We start from the raw sequence: 25,796 nt of genomic DNA, 5'->3' as shown, positions 1-25,796 counted from the left end.
TATGGTAGTTCTATTTTTAATCTTTTGAGGAACCTCCATATTGTTTTCCATAGGGGCTGCACCAATTTACTTTACCTTGCACAAGGGTTCCCCTTTCTCCACATCCTGGCCAATGCTTATTACTTGTTGTCTTCCTGATAATAGCCATTCTAACAGGTGTGAAGTGATAGCTCATTGTGGTTTTGATTTATATTCCTCTGATGATGAGTGATGTTGAGCACCCTTTATTCCTAGGTATTTTATTCTTTTTAATGCAAGTGTAAATGCTGTTGTTTTCTTAATTTCTCATTCTGATGGCTCATTATTAGCATATAGAAGTGCAGCTGATTTTTGTGTATTGATTTTGTATCCTACAAGTTTACTGAATTTGTTTATTAGTCCTGACAGTTTTTTAGTAGAGTTTTTAGAGTTTTCTATATGTAATACTGTGTCGTTTGTGAATATAGTTTTATTTCTTCCTTTCTTTTTTTTTGGTACGTGGGCCTCTCACTGTTGTGGCCTCTCCCGTTGCGGAGCACAGGCTCCGGACGTGCAGGCTCAGCGGCCATGGCTCACGGGCCCAGCCGCTCCACTGCATGTGGGATCTTCCCTGACCGGGGCACGAACCAATGTCCCCTGCATCGGCAGGTGGACTCTCAACCACTGTGCCACCAGGGAAGCCCTATTTCTTCCTTTCTGATTTGAATTCCTTTACTTCTTTTTCTTCCTGAATACTCTGGCTAGGACTTCAAATACTATGTTGAATAAATGTGGTAAGAGTGGGTCTCCTTGTCTTGTTCCCGATATTAGAGGAAAAGCTTTCAGCTTTTCACTGTTGAATCTCATGCTAGCTGTGAGCTTGTCATATATGGCCTCTCTTATGTTGAGGTATATTTCCTCTATTCCCAGTTTGATGAGAGTTTTTATCATGAATGGATTGTGATTTTTGGCAAATGCTTTTTCTGCATTTATTGAGATGATCATATGCTTTTTATCCTTCATTTTGTTAATGCAGTGTGTCATATTGATTGATTTGTGGGCGTTGAACCATCCTTGCATCCCTGGAATAGATTCCACTTGACCATGGTATATTATTCTTTTACTGTATTGTTGATTTCAATTTGCTAATATTTTGTTAAGGATTTTCATCTCATCTTTGTTCATCAAAGATATTGGCATGTAATTTTCTTTTTTTATAATGTTGTTGTCTGGTTGAATTAAGGGTAATGCTGGCCTCATAAAAAGGGTTTGACCCATGTACCTATGGTCTTCTAATCTATGACAAAGGAGGCAAGAATATACAATGGAGAAAAGACAGTCTCTTTAACAAGTGGTGCTGGGAAAACTGGACAGCTACATATAAAAGAATGAAATTAGAACACTCCCTAACATCATACACAAAAATAAACTCAAAATGGATTAAAGACCTAAATGTAAGGCTGGACACTATAAAACTCTTAGAGGAAAACATAGGCAGAACACTCTTTGACATAAATGACAGCAAGATCTTTTTTGATCCACCTCCTAGAGTAATGAAAATAAAAACAAAAATAAACAAATGGGATCTAATTAAACTTAAAAGCTTTTGCACAGCAAAGGAAACCATAAACAAAACAAAAAGACAACCCTCAGAATGGGAGAAAATATTTGCAAATGATGCAACTGACAAGGGATTAATCTCCAAAACATACAAACAGCTCATGCAGCTCAATATCAAAAAAAGGAAATAACCCAATCAAAACATGGGCGGAAGATCTAAATAGACATTTCTCCAAAGACATACAGATGGCCTAAAAGCACATGAAATGAGGCTCAGCATCACTAATCATTAGAGAAATGCAAATCAAAACTACAATGAGGTATCACCTTACACTGGTCAGAATGGACATCATCAAAAAAATCTACAAACAGTAAATGCTGGAGAGGGTGTGGAGAAAAGAACCCTCCTACCCTGTTGGTGGGAATGTAAATTGGTACAGGCACTCTGGAGAACAGTATGGAGGTTGTTTAAAAAACTAAAATTAGAAATACCATATGACCCAGCAATCCCACTACTGAGCATATACCCAGAGAAAACCATAATTCGAAAAGATACATGCACCCCACCCCGGTGTTCATTGCAGCACTGTTTACAATAGCCAGGTCATGGAAGCAACCTAAATGCCCATCAACAGAGGAATGGGTAAAGAAGATGTGGTACATATATACAGTGGAATATTACTCAGCTGTAAAACGAGCAAAATAATGCCATTTGCAGCAACATAGACGGACGTAGAGTTGTCATAATGAGTGAAGCAAGTCAGACAGAGAAAGACAAGTATCATATGATACCACTTATATGTGGAATCTAAAAAAATAGGGTACAAATAAACTTATTTACAAAACAGAAGTAGAGTCACAGATGTAGAAAACAAACTTATGGTTACCAGGGAGTGGGGGGGGGGATAAATTGGTAGATTGGGACTGACATATACACAGTACCATATATAAAATAGATAAGTAATAACGACCTACTCTATAGCACAGGGAACTCTACTCAGTAATCTGTAATGGCCTATATGGGAAAAGAATCTAAAAAAGAGTGGATATATGTATATTTATAATAATTCACTTTGCTGTACACCTGAAACTAACACAACATTGTAAATCAACTATACTCCAATAAAAATTTTTTTAAAATAAAATGAGTTTGGAAGTATTCCCTCCTCTTCTACTGTTTGGAAGAGTTTAAGAAGGACCATTATACTGTTTTTAAGTGTTGTTCTTAGTTTTGAGTATAGTTTAATTTGTACTCATAATGGATTGTTGGTTAAAGATGGAACATGTGTGAAACACATGTCAAGATATCATAGATTAATGAGGAGCATGAAAAATGATAGTTCTGCAAAACTATTTCAAGATGCTCTTTATGAAATACGTAATTTGCATTCATCTGATCAAAATTTTTATGAAATATCAAGATGTTTCTAATACTTAAAAAACTACATGATTAAAGGAAGCTGGGTGAAGGGTATAAGGGAATTCTCTGTATTCTCTTTGCAGTTCTTCTGGAAATCTATAATTAACTCAAAATAAAAAGGTTTTTTTAATCATTTTAAATATAAAAACATTAGCCAGGCATGCCTTAGTTTAAAGTCATGTGTATTCATACATGCTTATAATTGGCATTTGCTATTTCCTATTCTTAAAGCTACTCTAGAGAAAATAATTTCAGGTTGGTTAACCAAATACAAATAGCAAGGTAAAGATACTGTATTGAATATCATGAAACATAGAAGGGGGTCTAATCAAATTCAGATGATTTCATTTCTAAAATGAATTGTCAATTGAGAGACTCCATGTGGTATGAAATAAGGAAGAGGTTTGTTCTAAAAAGAATTCATTTTCAACTTACTATACAACTAGTGTTATAGATAGCTGGATGTTTATTTTATTATCATTGATCTTATTCTGTTTAGGTACTTCAGATTCTCAAAAGGAAAGATTTAAACACTTGAAAATATGAAAAAGAAAAAATATACAGGGTTATTCTGTCCAACTGGCTTTTTGTCTATTGGTGATAAAGATCTGAAGTATATGTTTGCTGAGAACTTCTCTCAAAGAGCAGCATGAAACCATTTCTTCTACCTTGATTAAACTAAACCTTCAGGGCTTCCCTGGTGGTGCAGTGGTTAAGAATCTGCCTGCCAATGCAGGGGACACGGGTTTGAGCCCTGGTCCGGGAAGATCCCACATGCTGTGGAGCAACTAAGCCCGGGCACCACAACTACTGAGCCTGCGCTCTAGAGCCCATGAACCACGACTACTGAAGCCCGCATGACTAGAGCCCGTGTTCCGCAACAAGAGAAGCCACCGCAATGAGAAGCCCACACACCGCAACATAGAGTAGACCCCACTCGCCACAACTAGAGAAAGCCCGCACTCAGCAACAAAGACCCAACTCAGCCAAAAATAAATAAATAAATGAATTTATTTAAAAAACAAACAAACAAACAAAAAACTAAACCTCCAAATTATCAAAATAAGACTTGATTTTTATAAGCTCAAAATGGAAGAATTCCAAGTATCAGGTTTTTAACGTTTGTTTGTTTTGGCTGCTATAATGTGGATTAAATTTCAGCCTACATCTCAATATACATTTGGTGCCAAGTCCATTTATTAAATTTAATTTTATATTAGAGTACAGTTGATTTACAGTGTTCTTTTAGTTTCAGGTATACAGCAAAGTGATTCCGTTATACATACATCCATTCTTTTTTAGATTCTTTCCCATATAGGTTATTACAAAATATTGAGTAGAGTTCCCTGTGCTATACAGTAGGTCCTTGGTGATTATCTATTTTATATATAGTAGTGTGTATATGTTAATCCCAAACTCCTAATTTATCCCTCCCTGCACCTATCCCCTTTGGTAACCATAAGTTTGTTTTCGAAGTCTGTGAGTCTGTTTCTGTTTTGTAAATAAATTCATTTGTATGTTTCTTTTAGATTCCACATGTAAGTAATATCATAGGATATTTGTCTTTCTCTGTCTGACTTACTTTACTTAGTATGATAATATCTAGGTCCATCCATGTTGCTGCAAATGGCATTTCATTCTTTTTTTATGGCAGAGTAATATTCCATTGTATATATGTACCACATCTTCTTTATCCATTCCTCTGTTGATGGACATTTAGGTTGCATCCATGTCTTGACTATTATAAATAGTGCTGCAGTGAACACTGGGGTGCATGTACCTTTTCGAACTATGGTTTTCTCAGGATATTGGTTGTTAATCCATCTTTTAACTTTTTGACAATTTTATTTGACAACATGTGATTTTCTTTCCATGATAAAACAGTTCATCTACTGTGAATAGAAGTCAAAATTTGTCCTTAAATATTAACAGTATAATTAAAGACTTTGCCACATGAGCTTTATAATAAAGCTTTAATAATATGCTGAACTGGGCTTCCCTGGTGGCGCAGTGGTTGAGAGTCCGCTTGCCAATGCAGGGGACACGGGTTCGTGCCCCGGTCCGGGAGGATCCCACATGCCGCGGAGCGGCTGGGCCCGTGAGCCATGGCCGCTGCGCCTGCGCGTCCGGAGCCTGTGCTCCGCAATGGGAGAGGCCACAACAGTGAGAGGCCCGCGTACCGCAAAAAAAAAAAAAAAAAATAATATGCTGAACTAAGATGAAATATTTTTACTTAAAACTCTTTTATCTTGTGTCATAAGAAATTTTTTTAAAATAATTTTTTAAATTCCTAAGGAGGTTCACAGTATTATTTTTTAAAAAACATTCATTATTTAAGAAAGGTTGGGAAACACTGATCTGCATTGTAGGCCTGATCTCTGAAATTGTACTGATTGATGTCAGATTGGGCCTGGATCCAGAATGGCCAGCCTGGAAAAGACATACCATCCTCAGAATGTAGGGACAGGATGTGTCATGGCATGAGGCCCTTTAACTGAAGAGCACAACATTGCCACTCACTTTCAGAAGGGTAATGATTTCCCCCTTTCAATATATGTTGTTGCTTTGGTCTTAAAAGTAGGCACATGGACACATGTATTGCTCAACTGCCCCATTATAATCAAAGATTAGAATGTCCAAAAGACTCTAGGCTGCTAAAAAAAAAAACAACAACAAAAAAACACATTACGTATCCATTACATATGGTGAAGTTTTTTTGGTTACAGATTAAATGAAGAAAGACCAGGAGAGGGAATGCAGTAGAGTATTATGAAAGCAAGAGCTGAAAGAAAAATGGAGAGAGAATATCAATGAAGGTGTATGTTTTCATGTCATAGAAAATGATTGGTTGTAAGGAATAAATATCCACTTAAAGATATATTTGTGGGCTTCCCTGGTGGTGCAGTGGTTGAGAGTCTGCCTGCCAATGCAGGGGACACGGGTTCGTGCCCCGGTCCAGAAAGATCCCACATGCCGCGGAGCGGCTGGGCCCGTGAGCCATGGCCGCTGGGCCTGCGCGTCCGGAGCCTGTGCTCTGCGGCGGGAGAGCCCACAACAGTGAGAGGCCCGCGTACCGCAAAAAAATAAAAAATAACATAAAAAAAGATATATTTGTAAAAAGTTTATTTATAGGAAAAATACACAGGGAGCACATCAGTTCACTGCAATTTTAGAAACTGAACATACTCCTCTCTCTCTTTCTCTCTGTGTTATATGTGTTCTGTTTTCTTGACACCAGCTTCTCCCGCCATGTTGCTCATTGTGGGATGCCCCAAAACAGTGGTCTCAGCCATCAATTCTGTAGGACTTTAAGACCCAGAGCTCTCACCTAATTGACAGTATTCCAGTGCTTCAATTCCAGGTTCCTAGGAGAGAAAACATGATTGGCTTACCTTGAGTCAGTGTCTCAACTAAACTTGACCAGGGATTGGAAAACAGTTGTGACTCAATAAAGTTGTCCCGCCTTGCCTGTGAACAAGGCAGGTCCCTAAGAAGTAGGGATATCTCTTGTTCAGTACATAGGAGAGAAGACTTGTTTAAGAAGGAATGGATTGGTGCCCTGAGCTCTGAAAAAAAAGAGGAGATTATAAAATATGTACGCCCCCACAAAAAAAAAGACAACAGTGTAATAGTCTCCTAAATGTAATCTTCCTAGGAAGATTAGGTCAGTTTACATAAATCGCAACAATATCTTTTTGGATCCATCTCCTGGATTAGTGGGAATAAAAACGAAATGAACAAACAAAAAAACAAATGGGACCTAATTAAACTTAAAAGCTTTTGCATAACAAAGGAAACCATAAACAAAACAAAAAGACAACCTACAGAATGGGAGGAAATATTTGCAAACTATGCAACTGACAAGGGATTAATCTCTAAAATATACAAACAGCTTGTACAGCTCAATATCAAAAAAACAAACAAACAACCCAGTCAAAAAATGGACAGAAGATCTAAATAGACGTTTTTCCAAAGAAGACATCCAGATGGCCAAAAGGCACATGAAAAGATGCTCAACATCGCTAATTATTAGAGAAATGCAAATCAAAACTGCGACGTATCACCTCACACCAGTCAGAATGGCCATCATCAAAAAGTCTACAAATAATAAATGCTGGAGAGGGTGTGGAGAGAAAGGAACCCTCCTGCACTGTTGGTGGGAATGTAAATTGGTGCAGCCACTATGGAGAACAGTATGGAGGTTGTTTAAAAAACTAAAAATAGAGCTACCATATGATCCGACAATCGCACTCCTGGGCATATATCCAGAGAAAACTATAATTCAAAAAGATACACGTGCCTCAGTGTTCATTGCAGCACTATTTACAATAGCCAAGACATGGAAGCAACCTAAATGCACTTCAACAGAGGAATGGGTAAAGAAGATGTACATGTATACAATGGAATATTACTCAGCCATAAAAAAGAATGAAATAATGCCATGTGCAGCAACATGGATGGATCTAGAGATTATCCTAAGTGAAGTAAGCCAGAGAAAGACAAATATCCTGTGATAGCACTTATACGTGGAATCTAAGAAAAATGATACAAATGAATATATATATAAAACTGAATCACTTTGCTGTACACCTAAAACTAACACAACATTGTAACTCAATTATAGTTAAATTTTAAAAATTTTTTAAAAGAAAGAAAATAAATAAAAACAAATGATACGAATGAACTTATATACAAAACAGAAATAGACCCCCAGACAAGAAAAACTTACTGTTACCAAAGGAGAAAGGTGGGGGGAGGGATAAATTAGGAGTTTGGAATTAACATATACACACTACTATATATAAAATAGATAACCAAGAAGCACCTACTGTATAGCACAGAGAACTGTACTCAGTATTTTGTAATAACCTATAAACGAAGAGCATCTGAAAAAGAATATACATATATATATATATATATATATGTATGTATAACTGAATCACTTGAAACTAATACAACATTGTAAATCACCTACACTTCAATTAAAAAAATCAGGTCAGTTTACAAAGTGAACCACCCACTGTCCATTCTATAACCTTAGGCAACTTTGTTTCCCCAATAATCTTTACAGCTGATTCCCATCCAACAGGAATGAGGGCCCTAGAAGATGAGATAAAGTAAATGATTAAAACTTTAGGAATTTAACCAAAATTTTTCCTAAGACCTGTACTGTAATGTCTGTCAAGGTATGGATAGATACCTTGGTCTGCAGTCTGTTTCCCAGCTACAGTCATGATAAAAGTCTGTTTAGGCAGATGAGAAATCAGACTGGGGAGCTCCATTAAGTTCCATCCAGCTCACCTAGCTTGGTAACCGCCAACATTCAAATGGCCTAGTCCTCCCACTCCAAAGTGGTGGGGTTGGGTTTGTCTTGAGCCATTCATGCATAGCACAGGTGAGTAGTAGCAAGGGCATTCATAAGGAGGAACACCACTAGGGGTAGATGTACTGAGTGATAATACTACCAGCAGAAGCTCTTAATGGTCCCCATTTATCAGTGTGGATGTGTCACTTTTCTTAAAGGACTAAGACCTGGTTGACAGAATGTTCTCAGATGCTTTGGTAACCAAATGCCTATACAGGAATACATTCTCTAGGGATTTGGACATGTGTCAGCTAAGTTTGGAGATCAGGGTAGTACAGAGCCCCCTTACAGGTGAACCAGAGATATATTGATGAGTAGACTTGTATAAAAGAAATTTCCTAGCCATAGTACACAAATAATCAATCCTCCTTTGGTAGGCAGTCTTTCTCAGTGTGTATTGGAAGGGAGTCATGCAGTTCTAGTGGATCGTCTTCTGTATGTTGCCTCTCAGTGCTAGGGCATTTGTGATAGGGGCCAGGGATACTGGTCTTAGGTACAAGGCATGTGCTAAACCTTCTCATTAAGTAAAATGAAGGTTAGGATAAGCAGTTATCAGAAATGTCCAAGAGGGCCTCTTCATCCTAGATGGTGTCAGTCCGTCTGTCCTGAAACTAGTTTTAAAAGGTGACTTTTTTCCTAGTCTAGTCTCATCTAAAGAATCAGAAATGGCAGTATATTAGCAAATTGCTTCCTTCCCTTTTCCCTTTCCTTCCTCATTAAGTTCTTCCTTTATACCAGGCACTGTACTGGTGTTGGGATACAGTGATGAACAAGCAAACAGGATCCTTACCTTTGTGGAGCCTACATTCTATTGCAGGGAAAATACAGTAAATGTGTAAACAATAAATAAAACAGTTACAGGTACTGATAAGTGCTGATACAGACAGTAAACTGGGTAATGGGGTAGAGAGTAATGAAACAGGGCCTTGGTCAAGGGAGAAGAGTCTATTGGAGGAACCAAAACAAAGGCCAAGGAAGAGCAGTACAAGATGAGGTGAGGGAAGTGGTAGGCAGATTCTGGAGCTATATTAGGCCATGGTAGAGGAGTTTAGATTTTGTTCAAAATGGAGTAGGTAAGCACTGGAGCATTTTAAATAGGAGAGTGATTCACTCTGGTTTGTTTTCCTCTAGTTGTGCTGTTTGGAAAATGACTGGAGTATGGAGAGGCTCGAGTGGAAGCAGAGAGACCAGTTAAAAGGCCATGATGATAGTGCAGGAGAGAAAGCTGGATAATTTGGGCCAAGACTAGCAGGATTCTAATGAGAAGTGGTCAAAATTGAGAGAGATTTTGGAGATAGGGTTGTTAGCCCTTAGTGAGTTTATATCCTGGGTATGGCCTACAAATATGTCAGATGGCCATTCCACTTTTGGGACCTTACAGACACCTACCAAGGTATCTGTAAAAAGATCTATTGCCCCCATAAGGTACTCTGGTTGTGTATATACTAGGCTATACTGGGTTGTCTGTCTGTACAGTAAGTAATTAATAACAAGTAAACCCTTGCTAGACCTCATCTACAGGAACACAGAGGTCCCTTAGTCCCACATGCAGAATGTCAACTGAATGAAGAACTTTGGGAGTGTCTCAGGGTTCTCATCATATCCCTCAGGGTACTTGAGGCTGAATGACAGGTTGGTGAAGCAGGCTTGGTGGCTGCCCTGACCCTAGACTTGGACCTGTCAGCTCAGTCTGACATACCACATGTATGACCAGCAAATACAGAGCAAGTCATGAACAGCCTCACTTGTTCTATTATAGCAGATAACTCTGTTTATTCTCAGCTCTCCTGCTCTCAAATTTCTGACTCTGTGCTCAACCTCCATACCTGCTTCTAGCCTTTTGGTTCGGATGCCCATCATGTCACCCTTTGAACCTTGTTCTCAGTTCTGCTTTCCTGTCTGATCTCAGCATCCTTTTTTCCAGCTCCCTGCTCTCCCAAACACACCTATTATTATATTGAATGAAAAATTTTCTGCTGAAATTGTGGCCACAGAGCCCCACTAGAGGTGGTGACTCAGACTTGTACCCCAAGGGTTGTTTTATTTAGTTAGGTACTACTCTTGAGCCCACAGGGCCACAACCTTTTGCCTTAAATTGTCTTACAGACAGACAAGTGCTTCCTACGCTCTTCCATTGGGCAAGCTCAGAGATTCACTGGATTGGAGCAAAAGTGAATGAACTAATGATCTTATTTGTGATACAACTTCAGCTAAGATAGGTCAAGGTTGATTAAATAGAAGGGATCAGTTGGCTCAATAAGTAAGATACCAAAGCTGTATCCAGGGCAGAAACAAAGAAATGGGGAAGCAGTGTGTTCTGTTGAGGGACATGTGAAAACCGTGAAGGTTGTCAGCTCAAAATAGTCTGCATTTCCTTCTTGCCTGTAGATATTTCCATTGGGCTTTTGCCCTGTTCCCCTACCCCAGTTGAATTTTGGGGTGCTTCACAGCATCTGACAGTTCATACATTAAGAAAATAACACTGAATTCCTATCTTATGCTGTGCACTGGCTCCACATTGGGGATATAAGGATGAGTAAATTGCAGTGGCTTTCTGACTCACCTCTGCTTCTGCTTCCCTGATCCATCCCCCTGCCACCTGAAACCCATCATTTCCCTTCCTGAGAAACTGTAGCAGTGCTATAAATGCTTAATAAATACCTCATGAATAAATGGAAATTATTTCTAAGTTCCTTTTGTTCAGAGACTCTTTGCACTAAATCTTTGTATTTATGTTTCCTCCAAATCAAATCTCATGTTTTACACTTACATTAATTTTTTTCTTGCCCTGATGTTTGCAGCTCTTCCATGTTTAGAGTCTTCTGCATTTTTTATGTCCCTCCTGTTGATTTAATCTCATAGGTCACTTGTTCTAAAATAATAAAAGTTAAGCTTTGTGCTTGGTTCTATGGCATGTCTTGTATATAGTTCTATTTCTGGATATGATGCCATTTGTGAATATGCTTTTAATTATTTCTCAGTTTTATTATTGAACAAGCTCATTGTCTTAATTATGCTTACAAAGTTTGGTAATATACTTATAGTCTGACGTTCAAATAAGTAGCATTAACATTATTCATTGGTTTTTAAGGGTCTAAATTTTACTCAACTTATCTGTTATGATTTTATTTTATATGGATATTATATGTGTCACAATTTAATCATTCACTAATAAATTTATTAAGTTTTCAAGGTTTCTGAAACACAAAATTGGGGTTAAAAAAAACTTGTGTTCTTGCTGTCCAGGTTACTACAAAGAACTTCACTGTTCTATAGATTTATATTCATCCGTCCTTCCTTCCTTCTGTCCTTCCATCCTTCCTTTCTTTTTCTTGTGCCTACTGAGATTTGAGACAATTCCTTCTCTAGATGTTGAGAAATATGGAATTATGGCAGGGACTCAGGTACTGACTATCCCAGCTCCTTTGGCTTTAATATGGACAGAGGGGCTTCCATTTTACAGAAAATTGTGCTCAAATCAGTTTTTCCACTTTCTAAGTATGTAATATGAGCAAGTTTTTTCTTTTAACTTCCCTTAGCCTCAGTTTCCTCATCTGTGAAATGGAGATAACACTGTGCTCAATGCTGGCATAAAAATTAAATTAGATAATGCGTTTAAATGCTCAGCACAATACCTAGCATATCAATACTTTTAAAATGATGGTGTAGTAATGCTAATCTTCCCTCTGCAAGCCCAGTACAAGAAGGATCAGTCAGCATAGCAGCATGCCTCTGCCTCTCCCGCAGTCCTTCACACACACCTCTCCCCTGCATCTAAGGAATACAAGCCCAAGATAAGAGTCCTCAAGAGGAAACATGTCTAGTTCTCCTCCTTGCGCTCTCATTATCTGCTGATGATGCTGGCATGAATTCCTGCAGAGAATGGTCTTATGCCGGATGTATGACCATTTTCTTGACTCTGCCAGTGGAGGCTAGTGAGGGTATTCTTACTCTGACTCACCAATAAATTTTTGGTAAGTGATAGCCCTTGAGATGTGTGGTTATTAAAATATACTTTTAAATGTTCTAAAGGTGTAGGGTAGGATCATGGGAGAAAGTGGCTGAGACAGGGTAGTAAACAAGATCAACATATTTAACACCGTGGAGAAAAGGTCAAGAACCTAAGAGGCCAGGACATCAGATGGACTATCTATTTGAATGTCAAAATCAATAAGAATTACACTAGAAATAGTGTTGGAGTGACATGAACCAAAAGGTAAAATCAAGGAATGAAAGGGAGTGACCTTGGGGAGCCTTCAATCCTGCAATAAGGAAGGGTGGTGGGTTGTAAAGTCTAATGTTATGTGACTCAGAGCAGGGGATTTGGGTAGAGGGCAGGTGGAGAATGGTGTGAAAGTAGCAATGAGGAACCAGAATGACACCAACCAGACCTCATGTTTGAAGGGCGTGGAAGAGAAAAAGAGTTGTCATCTAAGAGAGCTACAGGGAAATCAGCATCCTCAGAGGAAAGTACAGTTTCAATTTCAATAAGAAGGTAAAGGAAGTTGAAGAAAGCTTCAGAAAAGAGATCCAGGACCTGGGGATTTTGCTGTTGTCTACCCATGAGTCCACAGGGCTCAGTGGAAGGGTTAAGATTTCTGGAGATGGTATAGAGGCTTGGAGTTCCCCCTCCTCCTCCTCTTCATCATCATCATCATCATCATCTTCATCTCTCCCTTGCATACATCCTCAGTTCTTTTGCCTCTTTCTCACTTCAGCAGCCTTGCCTGGCTGAACCACAGCACTGATTAAATCCAATTCTTTGCCTATTCCATGCCTGTGAAATCATGCTGCTGAGCTTGCATTAAATTAATGATCATAACCTTAAGTGGGCCCATAATGCTGCCTGGCAATCATACTAGATTTCTCCAGTCATTTTCTGTTTCATTTCCTCCTAGATGATTATTGCATGTCTTCAATCTCCTTACATGTTCACCATCTCCTCCCCAGTCTTCACTTTCAATTGATGACCTTGATTCCTAGTTACAGAAAAGAAATAGAAGAAAAAGAGCTTTCACAGGCTTTCACAACTATACCTACCTACTACTTGTAGTAGTATCCGTATCCTCTGCTTTCTTTCCTCTTACTGTGAAAGAGCTAACCTAATAAGTGCTTCGTAATTCTTTGTCTTATATCAGTTTTACCCTCTCTGAATCATTGTCTTATACACGAAAATATGCTTGTATTTTCCCCCATCTTAAAAATAATCCTCCTTGACTCCACTTTCCCCTCTTACTATTGCCTTGTTTCAGTTAAACTTCACAGCAAAACTTCTTGGAAGAGTTGTCTGTAGTCTGTTGCTAGTTTTTGTCTTCCCATTCTTTTTTTGTACTCAAGCCAGTCATATTTCTGCTCCCAAAATTCCATCAAAACATTTCTCTACAGTTATCTGACTTAACATTCAGGAGCAGAGTTAACCACTGTCTCCTCCTTGTAATACCTTCTTCACTTTATTTTAAAATACTTGTCAAGAACTATGCAGATCTAAGATTTTACCCTATTTGTAAGCTAACAAGTTAGCTTGCCAGTTTCATGAATAGTGGTAGAAGACACAAGACTTCTACATCAGAGATGAAAGACAGTTTATTACTTACAGCAATAGCAGTAGCCAGAGTAGGAGTCTTTTTGTACTGGTTCCCTTAGCACTAGTTACTCTGAGACAATGTGAAGGGGGCCAGACTACACCTTTCCACATAGTGAGTTGAGTTATTAGAAACGAAACCTGATCTTAGAGAACCCAAATATTTTATAATGGTCAATAAGCATGCCTTCTCTTTGCTCCAGAGGGAGATAGTACCAAGTTTTCCAAGGCTGTTTGCTATACAGACATTCTTGAAAAAGATCATATGGAACTATCATATCATATAAAATATTATATCACTGACTATCAAGACAGGCAGTGCCTTGCTTGCAATGTGTACAGAAACACGAGAGACCCATGGAGAACTGTCTCACAATTCCTCCCTCTCTGACCACTTCTTTTCTCTCTCCTCTCCTTCACTTCCCCAGACTCTAGGTCTGGGCTGTCTAGCACTATAGCCACTAGCTCATGTAGCTATTTAAATTAAGTTTTCAGTTATTCAGTTGCATTAGCCATATTACAGGTGCTCAATAGCCACATGAATGGCACAGATATATAAATATTTCATCGTCTTAGAAAGTTCTATTAGACAGCACTACTCTGCATGTTTGAGTGCTCCTAAGCTCAGCCTTTGGATGTTTCTTTCTGTATTCTATTCCTATATAGAAATAGAGATTTCTATAGAATCTTGTAGAATAAGATTTATTATGGAATAAATATTTATATATATTTCTTTCCTTTCTATATTCCCTCCCTTGGTGATCTCATCTAGTCTCAAGGCTTTAAATATAACTCTCAAATTTGTATAATCCTAAATTTCTCCCCAGAAGTCCAGATTTAATTCTTTAATAGCATTCTGCACACCTTTACCTGACTGCCTAGTAGGCACCTCAAAAGTAACGGCCAAAACTGAACTACTGACCTTCTTGCCACAGCTGCTCCCTCTCCCACCAACAAATCTGTTCCTCCTGCAGTCTTCCCAGTATGAATTAAGTCAGTTCTCTTCTTCCAGTTGTTCAAGCAAACAAACAACAGTTTTAAAAAAATCAACCCTTAGATTCATCCTTGACCTCCCTCTTTTCCACAAAACCGACACATCTGTCCCGCTGGCTCTTGTTTCAAAATATATCCAGAATCTGACTTTTCACCCTTCCCCTGCTACCACCTGGTCCAAGCCAACATCATCTTTTACCTGGATTATTCGAGGCAAATTTGGCCCCCTTTTTGGTCTCCCTGCTTCTACTCTTGTCCCCTGTGGTCCATTCTCATAAGAGCAACTAGAATGGTCTTGTTTAAAAAGTAAGTCAGATCATGTATTTCTCTGCTCAGAATTCTTTAGTAGCTTCCTATCTCACTCAATAAAAGTCAAAGTCTAGTCACACTGGCATTCTCACTCTTGCTAAAATATTCAAGACATGCTCCCACCTCAGAGCCTTTATAGTTGGTGTTCTTTCCACCACTTCCCCCCCCCAACGCAGCTCCACACATGTGCTTTTTCCCTCATGATACTGACTTATTGAAGAGACCAGGCCAGTTGTCTTATAGTGAGCCATATAATGAATTTCTCTGTTTACTTATGGTGGTGTGTAGCTTATTTCTCTACTGGCCTGTATTTCCTATAATTGGACATTGAATCTGAAAGTTTGATTAAAGCTAAATATTCTTGGCAAGAAAAATCCATACATGATATTCAGTCTCCATATTACATCGAATTGGAAGGTATATATCTGATTATCCCACCATTAGTGATTCTAAGTTTAACCAAGGTGTTAAGGTGGTAACTTTCAGATCCGTCCATTATAAATTTATATTTTTACCTTTGTGATTAACAGTCTGAAGGGTGAATGTTATTTTTTTAATCATGTGATTTTTAATAATGTTTTTTAGCTATATAAGTTTGTTTTTTCAAATAAAATATATTTTAGAGATCCATCCAATATATAAAACAGATAACAGCAGAACTATTCTAGTTGCAGTGGGAAATGGCTAGTATTGGCAGCTTCCAAGGGAACTGTGACGAGCGCAGTTTGTAATTCACAGAGCCCAGCCAAGTGCTGGAGGAAACAGAGGCCCAAAGAGGATCCATGAAGTCTTAAGGCGGCCTAGCATCTCATGAGAAAGGCTCAGTGCGCTTTGTGTTAGAGCACAGTGTGGGGAGCTCTCACTTCCTGGGAAAGCCGTGGTTATGGATGATCACTAGAATGGCACTTGGCTTTTCCCTGGCAGTCCACCCACTGTTTTTAGTTGTCTGAGTGCTGTCTTTGACATTCTATCTGTTCTGCAGATGTGAAATTTGAAATTACTTCATTTTTAGCGTGTGTTGGGCTGCAGACTCTTTTTGTTTCCCTTTTGGAAATTCTTCATCCACAAAGAATTCCAGAATCAGACATTATTCATCTTATGTCTGGAACACTAAAATCTCATGAGCTTCCATATGTCTTACCTCTTTCCACCTTTAGAATATTGAAAATGCTGCCACAACTGAAGTCAGTTTTATCATTTCCTTGCTGCTTGCTTCCTTTCTGCACCTAATTTATCGTACAGCCTTAATGTGCCTTTGTAAAGAATTGAACAAGTAAATTTGGTATATCCACAGAATGTATCTAAGATGTATGGTATATATTTTTATTTTCATGAAAAGAGGTCTCCCTATATTAAGTGGAAAAAGCAGATAATAAACTATAATTGTCTCACTTTTGTTAAAAAATTAATATTCACAAAAATCCCATGTCTATTTCTGTGAATGTTTATGTGTGTGTTGAAAGTCAAAAAAGGCAAAAATGTTCATATTGATATTATCTCTGGGTGTGATCTTTATTTTCCTCTTTGTATTTCTCTCTTTTTTTTTCCCCAGCAGTCGTGTCTTATTTCTACAGTCATTACTTTTATAAAGATTAAAATTGTTTTTTTAAAAAATAAGCAATAATAACTTTGATCTGTCAAATCCAAGCTACGTTGAAGGCGATTCCAGGCTCATCCTCTGCTTACTCCATCCATGCCATCTGTTGGGATTTTTCCCTGTTCTCTTATTGTCCCATTCAAGCAAGTTTTCCCCTGACCCAAGCTTGTATTTATTTTACTCCAGGTTCCTGGTCCTCTCCTAGAATTGCTCACTTGGCTCTGGAGAGATTCTCTGTTCTCTTGTACCCAAATAAACTTGTCAGAAAAGGAAAGGAGGATGCAAAAATTATGTTCTAAAAGGAACTGTCACTAGAATGTGATCAAGGCCCAGAAGTGCCCCAATATACACCTGTTGAATGAATTGATCTATTCTTTTTTGTCTCATTTATTTTATAAGTTCCTATAATCAGGAGCTTTGCTTGTTTTCTATAATGCCCTAAACATTTTGGGTACTTAATATACATTAATGAATAGTCCTTTCTTTTAAAGACCCATAATTTACCTAATAAAAGTGAATGTAGGATCTGTTGTCAACTTTGACCAGAATTTGTGCTTGCACAGGGTTACAGAAAAGGACAGGATTTAAAGATAACTTACATTCAGCTCCTACTCATAGATTTGTGATCATGGGTAGTCACATAAGCCTCTGAGCTTCCTTCATTTATAGCCTTACTGATTCTCTTCTGGACTGTTTCTGCAGAGGCCTTCTGCCTGGTCTGCCTGGCTTTGGTCTTGCTTCCCCAACTCTGTCCTCTGCAGTGCTACACAGTGATACACCCACAGTGTAAATCTGACCTGGTCCCCACCACCCCCGACTGAAATCTCTCAGGGACTCTCTGATGCTACATTGCCTCCCACCCAACCCCCACCATTTAGCGGTAGCACCTAGAAGCCTCTCTTCAAACTTGCCACTGGAATAACACCAAACTCCCAGTAGCTCCTCACACCTCCCAGGCCTCCTGGGGCTACCTCCTGCCTTGCTCCATTTGTCCACAAGGTATCTTTCTGCAGCCACTGCTTCTGCTTAACTCCAGGCTGGGCTTGGCAGCCCTCCTCTCTGGGGTGCCTTCCTTGATGTAAAAGATACTCTGTTTCTCTGCCCACTCACACTGCAAGCTGTTTGAGGCAAAATTATAGGATCTGTAGTTCCCTTGTCTTGAAGAGTACCTGGCAGCATTCAAATGTTTATTAAACTGTATTGTATATATGTTCTTCTAAACCATCCAAATGATTTTTATTTACAGAATGTGATTTCATTTTTATATAATCTCCTCCAAAATAAGAAAAAGGCTTAGAAAAGGAAAATATATGAATTAAAATAACTTAAAATACTACCAGCAGTCAGAGATGACTATTTTTTGGAATATAGAGAATTTTTTTAAATTATAAAATGGTCAAAGTTTAACCTCCTGATTTTCCTTTGGAGCCAGTACTCCAAGAAATCAGTAGCTTTGCAAATTACATGCATTAAAAATTAATAGCCAGTTCATTGTGCTTTCCACATCAAAGAATGCAAAATAGTTTTCTGGTAAATATATAGCTTTTTTGTAATTCAAAACAAGAAAGAATTTTTTGCTTTTCTCGTGTTCCCTAGACCCCAGAGCCATCTTTTGTCCTATTTTTCCAGAAGAGAAGGCGAATCCCAGTGAGGGAAGTGACTTGACCATCTTACTGAGCTGGTCAGTACAGAAGCAGAAGCTGGGAGGAGGAGCCCCTGACTGCCCACCTGGTGCTTTTCCCCTCAGGCACATTTCCTCTTTCTCCACTGGAGTAAAGATAAAAGTAAGTTTTTAAGCACTTCTAATTCCTGTATGCTCAAATTAGACCTGCTGCTGAGATGTTCTTACTTTACTTTTAGTCTCATTAAGACATTAGCCCTAAACCTAGAGCATTAATTGTTCTTTCATGTTCATATGTATAATTTCTTTGAGCACAAGAAAAATATTGCCTTCTAAGAGATTTCTTAATTTGTTTTCTCAACTATTTTTGAAGAGAACACAACAAATAAAATATTCCAGGTCTCCTTTCTTATCCTGCAAATACATATAGTATATGTTTTTGTATTCCTCTAAATTGTACTCTCGGGATCAGTTTCCATACTGAGTCATCCACCACCGAGCACCCGTGTTTTCCAGGCAAACTGTTTATTATTTCTAAATGACTCATTCCTTCTGAATCATCACACCTATGTATTCTGTTAAATAAAAAGTTTTAGGCACTTTTGTACAATTTTTCTTCTTCCAGACTTCAAAATGTCCATTTAAATGACATGGCTATTCAACCAGTTTTCCCTTGCATCTACGATTTATGTGGATCATTTTCTTCTTGAACCCTTTCATAATTTGAGATAAGCAGAGGAAGTTCTTTACCTCATACCCTCTGCTCCAGATGTTTCCTGAAATAGAACACATAAATAGCAACATAAAAATATGTGTAACATCATTCTCTGTTTTCCATCATCATATTTATGCTGTTTAAGGTTTTATTAACTTCCCAAATTTCTACATGAATTTAGGGAGAAACACCTGTAAAAGAAAAGTATAGCTTTAATGTTTGTTGGTACACAAAATCTTTGGAATTCAGCATGTTGGAAGAATGTAGCACTTTCCTCCCTTGACTTCCATGTCATATTTGGCTGGTTCTCTTCCTGCCCTTTGGAAGTTCATTCTCCATCTTCTTCCTTGAATCATTCTCCTCACCCTATACATACCAGCCTTCCTCAGAGTTTTTTTTGTTTTCTTTTTTTTGTCTCATTATTCTCATATTCTTTTTTTTAATTTTATTGGAGTATAGTCAATTTACAACGTTGTATTAGTTTCAGGTGTACAGCAAAGTGAATCAGTAATACATATACATATATCCACTCTTTTTTTTTTTTTTTAGATTTTTCTCCCATATAGGCCATTACAGAGTATTGAGTAGAGTGCCTTGTGCTATATAGCAGGTTCTTATTAGTTATCTGTTTTATGTATAGTAGTGTGCATATGTCAGTCCCAATCTCCCAGTTTATCCCTCCCACCCCTCATCCCCTGGTAACTATAAGTTTGCTTTCTACATCTGTGACTCTACTTCTGTTTTGTAAATTAAGTTCACTTGTACCTTTTTTTTTTAGATTCTACATATAAACGATATCATATAATATTTGTCTTTCTGTGTCTGACTTACTTCACTCAGTATGACAATCTCTAGGTCCATCCATGTTCTGCAAATGGCATTATTTTGTTCTTTTTTTATGGCTGAGTAATATTCCATTGTATATATGTACCACATCTTCTTTATCTGTTCTTCTGTTGATGGACATATAGGTTGCTTCCATGCCCTGGCTATTGAAAATAGTGCTGCAGTGAACACTGTGGTGTATGTATCTTTTTGAATTACGGTTTTCTCAAGGTATATGCCCAGCAGTGGGATGCTGGGTCATACGGTAGTTTTACTTTTAGTTGTTTTTTTTTTATGTCTATTCTTATGCTAATACCACATTGTATTGAGTACTGTAGCTTTATAGTAAGTTTTTTTTTTTTAACATCTTTATTGGGATATAATTGCTTTACAATGGTGTGTTAGTTTCTGCTTTATTAACAAAGTGAATCAGTTATACATATACATATGTTCCCATATCTCTTCCCTCTTGCGTCTCCCTCCCTCCCACCCTCCCTATCCCACCCCTCCAGGCGGTCACAAAGCACCGAGCTGATCTCCCTGTGCTATGCGGCTGCTTCCCACTAGCTATCTGCCTTACGTTTGGTAGTGTATATATGTCCATGCCTCTCTCTCGCTTTGTCACAGCTTACCCTTTCCCCTCCCCATATTCTCAAGTCCATTCTCCAGTAGGTCTGTGTCTTTATTCCTGTCTTACCCCTAGGGTCTTCATGACATTTTTTTTTCTTAAATTCCATATATATGTGTTAGCATACGGTATTTGCCTTTCTCTTTCTGACTTACTTCACTCTGTATGACAGATTCTAGGTCTATCCACCTCATTACAAACAGCTCAATTTCATTTCTTTTTATTGCTAAGTAATATTCCATTGTATATATGTGCCACATCTTCTTTATCCATTCATCCGATGATGGGCACTTAGGTTGTCTCCATCTCCAGGCTATTGTAAATAGAGCTGCAATGCACATTTTGGTACATGATTCTTTTTGAATTATGGTTTTCTAAGGTTATATGCCCAGTAGTGGGATTGCTGGGTCATATGGTAGTTCTATTTGTAGTTTTTTAAGGAACCTCCATACTGTTCTCCATAGTGGCTCTGCCAATTCACATTCCCACCAGTAGTGCTGGAGTGTTCCCTTTTCTCCACACCCTCTCCAGCATTTATTGTTTCTAGATTTTTTGATGATGGCCATTCTGACTGGTGTGAGATTATATCTCATTGTAGTTTTGATTTGCATTTCTCTAATGATTAATGATGTTGAGCATTCTTTCATATGTTTGTTGGCAGTCTGTATATCTTCTTTGGACAAATGTCTGTTTAGGTCTTCTGCCCATTTTTGGATTGGGTTGTTTGTTTTTTTGTTACTGAGCTGCATGAGCTGCTTGTAAATTTTGGAAATTAATCCTTTGTCAGTTGCTTCATTTGCAAATATTTTCTCCCATTCTGAGGGTTGTCTTTTGGTCTTGTTTATGGTTTCCTTTGCTGTGCAAAAGCTTTGAAGTTTCATTAAGTCCCATTTGTTTATTTTTGTTTTTATTTCCATTTCTCTAGGAGGTGGGTCAAAAAGGATCTTGCTGTGATTTATGTCATAGAGTGTTCTGCCTATATTTTCCTCTAAGAGTTTGATAGTTTCTGGCCTTACATTTAGGTCTTTAATCCATTTTGAGCTTATTTTTGTGTATGGTGTTAGGGAGTGATCTAATCTCATACTTTTACATGTCCCTCTGCATTTTTCCCAGCACCACTTATTAAAGAGGCTCTCCTTTCTCCACTGTATATTCCTGCCTCCCTTATCAAAGATAAGGTGACCATATGTGCGTGGGTTTATCTCTGGGCTTTCTATCCTGTTCCATTGATCTATCTTTCTGTTTTTGTACCAGTACCATACTGTCTTGATTACTGTAGCTTTGTAGTATAGTCTGAAGGCAGGGAGCCTGATTCCTCCAGCTCTGTTTTTCATTCTCAAGATTGCTTTGGCTATTCGGGGTCTTTTGTGTTTCCATACAAATTGTGAAATTTTTTGTTCTAGTTCTGTGAAAAATGCCAGTGGTAGTTTGATAGGGATTGTGTTGAATCTGTAAATTGCTTTGGGTAGTAGAGTCATTTTCACAATGTTGATTCTTCCAGTCCAAGAACATGGTATATCTCTCCATCTGTTTCTATCATCTTTAATTTCTTTCATCAGTGTCTTATAGTTTTTTGAGTACAGGTCTTTTGTCTCCTTAGGTAGGTTCATTCCTAGATATTGTATTCTTTTTGTTGCAATGGTAAATGGGAGTGTTTTCTTGATTTCACTTTCAGATTTTTCATCATTAGTGTATAGGAATGCAAGAGATTTCTGTGCATTAGTTTTGTATCCTGCTACTTTACCAAATTCATTGATTAGCTCTAGTAGTTTGCTGGTAGCATCTTTAGGATTCTCTATGTACAGTATCATGTCATCTGCAAACAGTGACAGTTTTACTTCTTCTTTTCTGATTTGGATTCCTTTTATTTCTTTTTCTTCTCTGATTGCTGTGGCTAAAACTTCCAAAACTATGTTGAATAAGAGTGGTGAGAGTGGGAAACTTGGTCTTGTTCCTGATCTTAGTGTAAATGGTTTCAGTTTTTCACCATTGAGGGTGATGTTGGCTGTGGGTTTGTCATATATGGCCTTTATTATGTTGAGGAAAGTTCCCTCTATGTCTACTTTCTGTGGGGTTTTTATCATAAATGTGTGTTGAATTTTGTCAAAAGCTTTCTCTGCATTTATTGAGATGATCATATGGTTTTTCTCCTTCAATTTGTTAATATGGTGTATCACGTTGATTGATTTGCATATGTTGAAGAATCCTTGCATGCCTGGAATAAACCCCACTTGATCATAGTGTATGATCCTTTTAATGTGCTCATGGATTCTGTTTGCTAGTATTTTGTTGAGGATTTTTGCATCTATGTTCATCAGTGATACTGGCCTGTAGTTTTCTTTCTTTGTGACATCTTTTTCTGGTTTTGGTATCAGGGTGATGGTGGCCTTGTAGAATGAGTTTGGAAGTGTTCCTCCCTCTGCTATATTTCGGAAGAGTTTGAGAAGAATAGGTGTTAGCTCTTCTCTAAATGTTTGATAGAATTCGCCTGTGAAGCCATCTGGTCCTGGGCTTTTGTTTGAAGATTTTTAATCACAGTTTCAATTTCAGTGCTTGTGATTGGTCTGTTCATATTTTCTATTTCTTCCTGGTTCAGTCTAGGCAGGTTGTGCATTTCTAAGAATTTGTCCATTTCTTCCATGTTGTCCATTTTATTGGCATAGAGTTGCTTGTAGTAATCTCTCATGATCCTTTGTATTTCTGCAGTGTCAGTTGTTACTTCTCCTTTTTCATTTCTAATTCTATTGATTTGAGTCTTCTCTCTATTTTTCTTGGTGAGTCTGGCTAATGGTTTATCAGTGTTTATCTTCTCAAAGGACCAGCTTTTAGTTTTATTGATCTTTGCTATCATTTCCTTCATTTCTTTTTCATTTATTTCTCATCTGATCTTTATGATTTCTTTCCTTCTGCTAACAATGGGGTTTTTTTGTTCTTCTTTCTCTAATTGCTTTAGTTGCAATGTTAGGTTGTTTATTCGAGATGTTTCCTGTTTCTTAAGGTAGGATTGTATTGCTATAAACTTCCCTCTTAGAACTGCTTTTGCTGCATCCCATAGGTTTTGGGTCGTCGTGTCTCCATTGTCATTTGTTTCTAGGTATTTTTTGATTTCCTCTTTGATTTCTTCAGTGATCACTTCATTATTAAGTAGTGTATTGTGTAACCTCCATATGTTTGTGTTTCTTACAGATCTTTTCCTGTAATTGATATCTAGTCTCATAGCATTGTGGTCGGAAAACATACTTGATAAGATTTCAGTTTTCTTAAGTTTACCAAGGCTAGATTTGTGATGCAAGATATCATCTATCCTGGAGAATGTTCCACGAGCACTTGAGAAAAATGTGTATTCTGTTGTTTTTGGATGGAATGTCCTATAAATATCAATTAAGTCCATCTTGTTTAATGGGTCATTTAAAGCTTGTGTTTCCTTATTTATTTTCATTTTGGATGATCTGTCCATTGCTGAAAGTGGGGTGTTAAAGTCCCCTACTATGATTGTATTACTGTCGATTTCCCCTTTTATGGCTGTTAGTATTTGCCTTATGTATTGAGGTGCTCCTATGTTGGGTGCATAAATATTTACAATTGTTATATCTTCTTTTTGGATCGATCCCTTGATCATTATGTACTGTCCTTATTTGTCTGTTATAATAGTCTTTATTTTAAAGTCTATTTTGTCTGATATGAGAATTGCTACTCCAGCTTTCTTCTGATATCCATTTGCATGGACTATCTTTTTACATCCCCTCACTTTCAGTCTGTATGTGTCCCTAGGTCTGAAGTGGGTCTCTTGTAGACAGCATATATACGGGTCTTGCTTTTTTATCCATTCTGCCAGTCTGTGTCTTTTGGTGGGAGCATTTAATCCACTTATATTTAAGGTAATTATCGACATGTATGTTCCTGTTCCCATTTTCTTAATTGTTTTGGGTTTGATATTGTAGGTCTTCTCCTTCTCTTGTGCTTCTTGCTTAGAGAAGTTCCTTTAGCATTTGTTGTAAAGCTGGTTTGGTGGTGCTGAACTCTCTCAGCTTTTGCTTGTCTGTAAAGGTTTTAATTTCTCCATCAAATCTGAATGAGATCCTTGCTGGGTAGAGTAATCTTGGTTGTAGGTTTTTCTCCTTCATCACTTTAAATATGTCCTGCCAGTCCCTTCTGGCTTGCAGAGTTTCTGCTGAAAGATCAGCTGTAACTTTATGGGGATTCCTTGTGTGTTATTTGTTGTTTTTCCCTTGCTGCTTTTAATATGTTTTCTTTGTATTTAATTTTTAACAGTTTGATTAATATGTGTCTTGGCATGTTTCTCCTTGGATTTATCCTGTATGGGACTCTCTGTGCTTCCTGGACTTGATTAACTATTTCCTTTCCCATAGTAGGGAAGTTTTCAACTATAATCTCTTCAAATATTTTCTCAGTCCCTTTCGTTTTCTCTTCTTCTTCTGGAACCCCTATAATTCGAATGTTTGTGTGTTTAATGTTGTCCCAGAGGTCTCTGAGACTGTCTTCAGTTCTTTTCATTCTTTTTTCTTTATTCTGCTCTGCAGTAGTTATTTCCACTATTTTATCTTCCAGGTTACTTATCCGTTCTTCTGCCTCAGTTATTCTGCTATTGATCCCTTCTAGAGTATTTTTAATTTCATTTATTGTGCTGTTCATCATTGGCTGTTTCCTCTTTAGTTCTTCTAGGTCCTTGTTAAATGTTTCTTGCATTTTCTTTATTCTATTTCCAAGATTTTGGATCATCTTCACTATCATTATTCTGAATTCTTTTTCAGGTAGACTGCCTATTTCCTCTTCATTTGTTAGGTCTGGTGGGTTTTTACCTTGCTCCTTCATCTGCTGTGTGTTTTTCTGTGTTTTCATTTTGCTTGTCTTACTGTGTTTGGGGTCTCCTTTTCGCAGGCTGCAGGTTCGTAGTTCCCGTTGTTTTTGGTGTCTGTCCTCAGTGGCTAAGGTTGGTTCAGTGGGTTGTGTACGTTTCCTGGTGGAGGGGACTGCTGCCTGTGTTCTGGTAGATGAGGCTGGATCTTGTCTTTCTGGTGGGCAGGTCCACGTCTGGTGATGTGTTTTGGGGTGTCTGTGGCCTTGTTATGATTTTAGGCAGCCTCTGCTAAAGGGGCTGTGTTCCTGTCTTGCTAGTTGTTTGGCATAGGGTGTCCAGCACTGTAGCTTGCTGGTCGTCAAGTGAAGCTGGGTATTGCTGTTGAGATGGAGATCTCTGGGAGAT

The 25,796-nt window shown here is 38.0% G+C and overlaps 1 protein-coding gene across 5 annotated transcripts in view; it reads left to right on the top strand.

The window, feature by feature from the left end:
- PPP2R3A (protein phosphatase 2 regulatory subunit B''alpha) overlaps positions 1-25,796 on the top strand; it is a 223,836-nt gene that overhangs the window by 13,288 nt on the left and 184,752 nt on the right. For 4 of the 5 annotated variants that reach the window (XM_079922190.1, XM_079922187.1, XM_079922188.1 and 1 more), the window contains one exon: positions 18,413-18,567. The exons of the other annotated variant lie outside the window; for it this stretch is intronic. The gene's annotated coding sequence lies outside the window, so the exon portion shown is untranslated. The remainder of the gene's footprint in view (positions 1-18,412; positions 18,568-25,796) is intronic. 5 annotated transcript variants of the gene reach the window in all.

The sequence above is a fragment of the Stenella coeruleoalba genome, assembly GCF_951394435.1.
Source record: "Stenella coeruleoalba genome assembly, chromosome: 5".
NCBI lineage: Eukaryota > Metazoa > Chordata > Mammalia > Artiodactyla > Delphinidae > Stenella > Stenella coeruleoalba.
The sequence above is the reverse complement of the archived record's forward strand: the minus strand, read 5'-3'. Positions and strand labels throughout refer to the sequence as shown.